Below are 5,439 nucleotides of genomic sequence, written 5' to 3' on the forward strand. Positions count from 1 at the left end.
TCAAAAAACTAATACTGTAGAAACAAAGTGGAGGTCTACTATGTGCAGCCCTGGGGGCTTGGTAGATTTTGACTGCCAATTAGATTGACTGTTCTGTATGTAGTGACGGACACAGTGAAATATTAACAATGTGGGAAAGTAAAACTATTGAATTATTCTATTATGACCAGAAAGTCATAGATTGTAGACAGTTGTACATCATTTGCCTCATCGGCCTAACAAATTTGCAAATGCTAACGAAGAATGAAAAATGCTCTTTCCTATGTAAAGAATGAACAAACAGTTTTAGTGGGCTTTCAACAGTTATTTGTGGATTTTTAGAACTCAAAACTGTTTGTGATTTGTTTTACTCTGATACGCAGTAGAAGACTTTATACAAGTATACTTACACTATATGAACAAAAGTATTGGGCCGCTGATGCATTACACCCACAGGAAGCTCCATGAAGCTCGTGGTGCACAGTATGTGTTCTGCTTTTGCACTCCATCACTTGGTGGCCTCGCTGTTTGCGCGGTCTGCCACTTTGTGGCTGAGTCGCTGTAGTTCCTAAATGCTGAGGTCGTTGAGCTATTTAGAGTGACCCATTCTTTCACTTATGCTTGCAAAGACAGCGCTGACTGCATGGCTATGTGTATGATTTTTTTTACACTTGTGTCAGTGGGACCGAACACCTGAATTCAAAGATTAAGAGGTGTTGCCCAATACTACATAGTGCACTCGAGTACAGTTGTGTTGTTTTAGATCAGCTTGTGACTTTTGCACTTGTTATGAATAATTATTACATTTTACGATGCTGCCTTGCTAACTGTTACATTTTGCTGTTGCGTCTCACCTGACATTTTATTTGTTGGTCAGACGTTTTTACAATGAAGACATAACTTTAACATATAGAAATTCCAAAAATGCCACAACATCAATATGTGACTAAAAGTTGAGATGGGAAGCAATGAAGTATAAATACTAAGCTAAATTTTGAGGTATCTATACTTTACTGACAGATTTTACTAATGTTCCATACATTTTAATACAGATATCTGTACTTTAAACTACTTACATTTTAAAAAAAAGTTATTATTTCCCATTACTGCACACCTTCAGACATCAAACTGGTTGGAAGAGGCAAAAATAAATAATTTATGCATCATTTATAGTGCTGTTCTCAGGGGTTAAAGTGGGCCAGAATGATCTGGACTGTATGTTTGGTGCAGATATCTGTACATTGCGGTTGTGTTACTTCTGCATCTTGCACAGTTTTTCTGCTAGTAACGATGCGGCTGCTGAATTTCCCAGGGAGAGAAAAGGTAAATGACTGCTTCAGCTGGATGAAACTGGAATTTTAAAGCTTACGTATAATGTAATCAGATATTGGATCTATACATGATGTGCTGAAGTCAATTTTTTTAATATTGTGAAATTAAAGTATACTAACTTTTCAAGGTTCAAAAATTCAAAGGTTGCATTAATGGGCAGTTTAGATTACACTGGCTGGTTTGCAGCTCTGTGGTAAAGTTTATAGTAATGCACTTTATTGGATTGGTGCAGAGTGGCTGCGGTGTATGTGTGTCTGCGCTAACACATATGCACTTAAAACTGCAAAAGTCTGGGAACAAAAGTACCCACATTAGGGACATAAACATGTTTTAAGAGTTCAGTTTTTGGGGGGTTGTGTCAAATTAAATGTTCTCATTGCCAGAATATGGAAATGTCTTCATCTAAACATTTGCGCCAGTCCCAAAAATGATATGCCAGTTCTTCCAACTATTGTTAGACTTGTTATTTGACTCTGTGTCAAAGAGTGGGGTCACACACCACTTATGTGGGTCACATGTGATCTTCCTCATCCAGATGGTTTGCCAGATGCAGCGCTGCCAATGGTCTGACAGAGCACACACCCTACCTGCATACAAAAACAATTGGGTTTAAAATAGAGCAGCATTCATAAAAAACACGAATGAAGCTGTGCTCAAAGCATTCTTATATATTCAGGAGTCAGAACACCTCATGGAGTGTTTGTCAAAGGTTTCCTACTTAATGTTAAGTAATAGAGTTAATGTATATGTGAGTTCTGGGACTGCAATGAGGTAATGGTCTTGCAGCGCTCTGAAGTGCCCCGAGTCCATCTAATAATGTAAAACAACATTAATTTGAGAGAGCTGCTTCATCTGTGCATGTTAATCAATAAACTCATTACCTCCTGTGCTTAGTGAAGGATTCCCTCATGTCTGCTCACTGATGTAGACAGAAAAAAAGAAAGGGAGAGGAAGCGAGATGGAGATGAGGGGAGAGGGAGAGGTGGAGAGAGAGGTTGATTATAATTACAGATTTTAGCAGCCTGTGCCGAAGCATAACCTGCTCATTACAGTGAGTGAGTGAAAGTAAGTCTGTGTGTGTGTGTGTGTCGGCCTCACACTTTCAACGCAGCCCTATAGCCACAGAGCTTCCCCAGTTTCTCCTTCTGCAGAAAGCCAAGAACAACCGACACAAGTGGCCCATTTAGAATATAAACACACAAAAAACCTGTTATTTCAATTGACCTTCGTCACATCAAGCTGTCAATGATCTCAGCTCTGTACTCTTCGTCGTTTTCTCCTGCTCTTTCTCCGAGGCGGACTGCATGGTAATGAACATTCGGTTCAGAATAGGTGAGAGCAAGAAAGGAGGAAATGATATGCCAGGGCATTTAGCCCAGCAGTGTTTCTGGTGTAGGTGAGACAGCCAGCAGCGTTTATGGAAATGGACAGAGCTGAGGGAGGCTCAGTGGCTGCTGCTATGTTTTCCCCCCAAACTCCCAACTGCGGGGATTTAGAGAATATTCTGACAGCTTTGGTATTACTTTGTTAAAGGTGTAAGCAAACTTTCATTTTGCACCTGATTTGGGCTTTCTTTTCTCATTAAATGCAGGCAATTGCTTGCGTTTGCTTAGTTCTAAAATACGATGCGGGCACAGCTGCAGAGTCTGAATCTTCTGTCACGCTTGTGGATCTGAGCGCCTGAGCTCGCACGTGCGCGCTTGTCTCTGTTGCAGATTCTCAGCGGTTGTTGATTATTATATTTGTCAATGCTGTGGTGTGTCTTACAGGAATCCCTGGCCTGCTGCTGGCTTGTGATTATGAGATGAGAGGTGTTTATGATTGACTGAGCCCATCCGCTGTCACTGTACACATCCAGTAGCATTACTCCCGAAGCACTCATTTATCCACGCATGTTATATAAGAGATTGAAACCAGTAATTATGATTAAACAATCTCATCCTCCTGCATTCTATCACAACTGACTCGAGCTCCGGTGTCCGGCTTTATTTCACAATGACATGCGTAACACTGAGTCATTTGGACATGTGCCTTCACTCTAAATGTTCTCCTCGGGACAGGTAGAGCCATTGAAGTGTTGTCGGCAGAGGCAGCCTTCTGCGAGATTAGGTGATTAGAAAATGTAACGTCACAATCAGTTTTTACGGTAAGAAACAACGTTGTGTAAAGCGTGCACGGAGAAAGAGTCATTCATTTTAAACTCTTTGCTTTTTGTTTACCACTGTCAGCAAGTGAATAAAAGCCAAGGTAAATGGAGGTAATTGAATTTATATGTGCATATCAACTCACTTTGAGGTTTAAATGGCGCTCGGTAGTCTCATTCCAAATCCATTAATATTCTGTTTAATACAGCTAAATGCTGCTAACTGTTTTTAACACTAGGAGACAGTCTCTGGGCTGTCTCTGTTTGTGCTGCCAGCACATCCACAACATCAAGTCGATGGATAGGGAGGCCATAAATGACTGTGACAGCCAGTTTACAGTCAGTTTAGAAGCTTCTACTTTTCCATAAAGCCGCATTACGTCTGCAAACAGCAGCATCCCCGTTCACTCAACAGTCCTATTCAGTTTAGCTCAGCTCTGGAAAACAAATTAGGGTTATACAAACAAAAAAAAAGTTTGATTAAATATGATTGGCTCATAGAGTGTGATGCGTTGCTCTAGATGTAGCAACCTAAAACTACATAAATACTTTCAGCAAAACCTGTAATGGCTAATGAATCCATAATTAAGCATTCTGACTGTTCAGAGGGAGTTATTTTGATAAATACTGATTTAAACAATGCTATTACTGATGGAATTGTATTTAAACCTAATTAACATTTTCATGTGAACAGTGGTTGGACTGTGTAGTGTAACAGGGATGCTTATTGTAACAAACCCACAGAGAACCATCACACACAGTGGTGTTTCTAGCATCTTTCAGGACACTGTTTTGGTTCATAGTTGCTGCTTTTATCAGAGAGCAAAACAGCAGCACAAGTGTAGTGAAACACACTAACTATAAATGCTCTTTATCTTGTGGATTTCTAAACAACTGTTTGGTGAAATTGCTGCAACATCAGTCAAATTTAAAGGCCCAAACATGTTCTGGACTGCCTTTTCTCTCAGTCATTCACCCCCCCCCCCCCCCCCCCCCCCCCCCCGCTGGATCTGTGGCTCAGCCTAGGAATCCGCCCCACGGTTTGAGAACCGCTGCTTGTAGGTGATGTTGACCTTGAAGTCCAGCCTCAAAGTCTGACTACTATAATGCTTACTTAAAGTAGACTTTACAATGCCAGACTTTGACCTGTATGCATGGCATATTTATTACGCCGTGCATTTCTTTACTGAATGTTAAGTATGTAAATGTCCAGATCCTTTTTGTGGAGTCTGGCTGATAGTGACCGGGCAATAATTATCAGTGACTAAGGATGAAAGCTGTTGTGAGTAGTTAGGATCTGAATGTTCTCCTTATTACTGAGCAAACTATTTAGTGCCTGCTTAGTATTTAGCGTTTTATAAGTCCATGCCCTTCATTTTACAGTAATTCCCATCATCTTCAGTGTAATGCATCGATGTCTGATATATATGACTAATATATTATAGCAGACCATGCCAACATGTCAAGCCTTCACCTCTGCACTCTATTGGAAGACGCTCACCTAGAAGACTTTATAAGAATAAGGAATAAGAACATTTTGAAAAATAAAATACATAAATAAGCAAATAGATTGCTTATTGTCAAGCTCTCTAAAGCATCAGGCACATACAAAAAAAATATAAAATACACGCATACTAAAAGCAGGAGCATGAGACAGGAAAATATTTAATATAGTGTGGCTATTGTTCTATAGAAATAAAAACAGACTGAACAACACAGTCTGATTAACAGTCTAGTTTCAGTTTATAGTCCATTCAGTCCAGGCAACATTATAAATAATCTACAAAAGTGCTGTGTCAACATTTTCTATTTGTATAAACATATAATTATCGTCCGTTCATACTGGCATTCACTGCTAATGTTTTACCAGTTCCCATCATCCACTGTCTGAGCATTGCAGCTATGGTGAAGGCTAGGGACACGTTTTTCTGATCAACGATAAAAACTTTGTCATTCACTTCCTGCCTGAATGACGGGACAAGATA

Source organism: Maylandia zebra, linkage group LG16, assembly GCF_041146795.1.
Source record: "Maylandia zebra isolate NMK-2024a linkage group LG16, Mzebra_GT3a, whole genome shotgun sequence".
Classification (NCBI taxonomy): Eukaryota; Metazoa; Chordata; class Actinopteri; order Cichliformes; family Cichlidae; genus Maylandia; species Maylandia zebra.